General features: G+C 36.1%; 1 pseudogene; it reads left to right on the plus strand.

Annotated features, from left to right (window-relative positions):
* Nucleotides 1–2043: 2043 nt before the first annotated feature.
* On the plus strand, nucleotides 2044–3013 carry LOC102472566 (PEST proteolytic signal-containing nuclear protein pseudogene; annotated as a pseudogene).
* Nucleotides 3014–4446: the final 1433 nt, after the last annotated feature.

A 4446-nucleotide genomic window follows, 5' to 3' on the forward strand; every position in this document is an offset into this window, starting at 1 on the left:
AAAGCAAGAAATCACCCCCCAGGGGGGACGGCCAGGCCGCAGTCCCTTCTCTTTCATTCTCCTCTAGGGATCTTGGGTACGTATGCACATGTGCCTGGTGTGAGTTTAAGCCACCGGGTGTAGACCTCAAACTGTGGTCGACTGCACAGAAGTCCAGCGACATAGCCATTACACCAACTGCTGGTCCCTCCAGTGTGATTTTCAAGCTACTGAGTCTGGGAATTGAACTGCAGTTGACCACGTGGGAATCTACCCCCTTAACAAGCATGCAACCTGCTGGCCCTGTGACCAAATTCTTATGTGAAATTTTGAGAGTGGCTTCACCACTAATAATGTTGTCTTTCATTAAATGAAAAACAAATGTTACCATACTTAGGTTTGCTTTGACCAGTGTAGGATAATGTGATATTAAATCTACTTAAGTATCTAAAATTATAGTTTTAGAACTATATTTAAAAATATATAATTATCTTCTATCTATATTATTTTTAGAATGTTATATTCTCTTTGAATAATGAGTGAACTACTAATGATAAAACGCCATGTCTTTTATAGACGAAGGACTAACAGTCATTACTCTTTCAGCCATAGATGATGGATGGTACTCATGTCTAGTGCACTAATTTGGTAACACTTTTGAAACTTGAAAAAATATAAAGTTGATCTTATTTTATAGATGAGAAAAACTAAGTGGCAGAATTTTAGTTTTCTAAAGTCATTTAACGTATCTTGTCTGGGTTAGTGATGTGATATTTCTTTCATGTTAATTGTATTTCTTGAAAGCTAGAAACTATTTTTTTTAACTTTACAACGTTTAAGCTTATAATAATTGCTCAATTCAGATTTTCTGTATAAATACACAAATGAAAAATTTTTAACTTAGGAAAACGTTTACCAATTATTAAATAAAATGGTGAATTTTCCTTTCAAAAACATAACGATAAATTATATTTCAGGTGTAAACAACTGCTTATGTTTATGTTCTGAACAAATACATGGAAGGATAACATAAAACTAAGGCTACAAAACTGTTGATATATTACTTTTATGTTTAAATGTATAAGCAAGTTTATAGCACTGCTTGAGGCCTCAAGCCATCTACTGCATTAATCAACAGTGTGTCTAATTCTCAGTATTTGCACATACAGTGGTTATACAAGTTGAATAATTTGCAGCAGGTAAAACATTTAATATGCTTGGTAACATTAGGATTAATAATAGATATGCTCTTTTAATCTATCTGGAAGATATGCTTGGTTTTTGTAATAACCCCTTTACCACAGTCTACAGCTACTTTTGTTTGGATTATAAGCAAAGCATGACTGAGAATGTATATTTAATTTTTATTTGCATGTAATATCTAAAGAAGGACAATGTTAATCCTTGTTAACAAAAGTCTCAGAATTGCAATGGGTGTCTCAAATGTTAGTAAATGAAAACAAATAAGGTAGAACCTATTTATGGCCTTAACATCTTTCTGAACCAGTTATACATTTTCATCGACATGAATGGGTTTTTTTATCAATATTATTATAAAATAAAAGGAGATATATTTCTTTAAAAAGAATAAGATCTCTTGATTTCTGTATTAACAGCCATCTTCAGAAAATGAAATATCAGTGCTAAAGATAAATATTCCTTGCAATATAACTAGAATTTTTTTCTTCTGGAACAAAAATACTGGGACCAGCAGTTAGCGTAATGGCTATGTCGCTGGACTCTCACGTAGTCGACTGCAGTTCAAGTCCTGGACCCTGTGGCTTAAACTCACACCAGGCGCATGTGCGTGCGTGTCCAAGTTCCTGAGAGGAGAACAGAGGAGAAGGGATTGTGGCATGACCATCCCCCCGGGGGGGTGATTTCTCGCTTTCCGTCTCTCTGTCTCTGTCTCTGTCTGGCGAGCGCACTTGCCCTATAGCAAAAACCTCTCCAAAGAAAGAAAAAAAAAAAAAAACAACTCTGTATTTTATTCAGTTCCTTAGTTGTTCTGCCATTTTCCCAAAAAAGGTGATTTATTTTATAAAAATGTTTTCAGTGGGACAAATGAAGTCTTCAAACCCATCGGATTCATTAGAAGTTAAAATCTCCGTGACCCACAGGGGAGGCCAGGAGGGGAAAATGGCGGAGAAGAAGCCTGAAAAACCGCAGGAAGCTGGAGCTGCCCAACAATCTGAAGAAGCAGCAGAAGAACCTTTGAAAACTAAGACCGTTTATGGGACCAGCAGTTAGTGCAATGGCTATGTCGCTGGACTCCCATGTAGTCGACTGCGGTTCGCGTCCCGGACCCGGTGGCTTAAAACTCACTCTGGGTGCGTGTGCATGGGTGCCCAAGATCCCAAGAGGAGAATGGAGGAGAAGGCATTGCGGTATGGCCATCCTTCCCCCCATTTCTCCCTTTCTGTCTCTCTGTCTCTCTGTCTGTCTGGCGAGCGCACATGCCCTGTATGGAAAAATCTCTCAAAATAAACCCTCAAAAAACTAAGACTGTTTCTTCCAGCAATGGAGGGGAAAGTTCAGTCACAGTGATCAGCCGAAGAAGAAGCTGTAGACCTCCCAATAAAGCCTACAAAGATCTCCAAGTTTGGATTTGCCATCTGTAGTCAGATGGCAAAGAAAGTACCAGCCATATCCATCAAACTTGGATCAAACTTGGATCAAGCAAGCTGAAAGACACTTTTCCAACTCTTGCTCCAAAACCCTGTTAGTAGCAGCGACTTTTAATGAAGAGGAAATTCCTCCAGAAGCAAAGATGAGGATGAAGAATATAGGGAGGGACTCGCCCACATCAGCCAGACCAAACTCTTTGAATAAAGGAAAGCACTGGTTTTCTGATAACCAGAAGCTATGGGAACGAAATAAAAAATCTCATCCTGCAAATGTCCATGACCAACACAATGAAATGATGTGCTTTGAAATTGGGCTGTGGGAGGTTGGTGTAAAATTAAAAGGAACAGTTTCTTTTTGTAAAGAATGGTATAAGACTATCTTTGGAGCCGTTTATGGATTTATTTAATTTTTTTATTTTTTTAAGATTGAGTGGTACACTAATAAATGAGAGTTTGAAATGAGAGGTAATTTATGTTTTATATACAGATTTCAAGACATTACTAATTTTGTAGTTTCATGTGATTAGTTTCCTAAGGTTACAGATAATAAATCAGAAATGGTACCTTTTTAAGATTTGCAATTTTTTTTTTTAGACACAATTCTTAGCACATTAAGAGGGAAGCAAAAAGTTATTGTCTATGTAAAACTGCAAGCAGTTACTCTTATCTCCCTCATTTACCTAAACTGTCAGGCTCCCAGAAAAAGTCTTGTAGAGAGAGAGGGCATATTGTATTGGGAGGAAAATGTTACTGGACTAGTGACAGAAAGTAAAGCTAGATAAAATGGAACTATTTTTCCTTATGGACATTTGTTTTGTTCTAGTCAAAATAAATTAGGTATTGCATTGCTATCAGTGAATATAGAAACTTAGCTCTTAAAAAATAGATAAAATTTTTATGTAATCTGTACATTTGATATAGCCCACTTTACCTTAATATGTCTTGTCTATCTTCATTAGTCAACAACCATTTTCTACCAAAGTAAATCAGTATTTTGAATGTGCTTCTCTTAGTTTGGTTTATTAGCTAGTTCCTGTAAGCATTTCCACCAGAACTTGAGGCTAATCATAAGGAAGCCATTTCTTTTCAGATATGAACCACCACCCAAAATTCCCATATATGTTGTACATACATACATTAAGCATTTGGCTATTTTTTTAAAGGTATAAACACCAAAAAGAAAATTTAACATTGCATGAATATGGAAATTAGATGTACTTTCTGTAATTTGGATCAATATTTCAAGTTACTAACTTTTGAAATCCAATTTGAACTGAATTTACTACAGAATTTCTTTTCTTAAAAGGACAGCAATAAGATTAGGATCCCACTATTATCACCTTGTTTAACCCTAATGATTTCCTTCAGGGTCTTATCCTGAATACAGGTTTGGGCTTCAACATATGCATTTGGGTGCATTAACACAATTCAGTCCATAAGAGTGTTCATAGATTTATATGTGCGTCATACAAACTGCACGCTACTCCTGGATTTTTCATCTAGTGAATGGAAAAATTGTAGTGCATTCGTGCAGTGGAGTACCACTCACCAGTAGGAGAGAAAGGACTACCAATACAACATGGGTGAATCAAATATTTTATGCTAAGTGAAAAAGAAAGTAAAATCTTTTATATATATATATATGGCACAATCTAATTTCTGTGGTATTCTGGGGAGGGGAGAACTGCAGATAAATTATATCAGTTACTGCCAGGAGCTAGTGTTTGGGGAGGTGAAAAATTCTGTTGTAAGGAAACTGTTCTATCTTGATTTTGGCAGTGTTTTCATGACTGTGTAAAAATTTCTAAACTCATACAGTTGTAATTCCCAAATACTCAAT

Source organism: Tupaia chinensis, unplaced genomic scaffold (assembly GCF_000334495.1).
Source record: "Tupaia chinensis unplaced genomic scaffold, TupChi_1.0 Scaffold146594_1, whole genome shotgun sequence".
Lineage (NCBI taxonomy): Eukaryota > Metazoa > Chordata > Mammalia > Scandentia > Tupaiidae > Tupaia > Tupaia belangeri.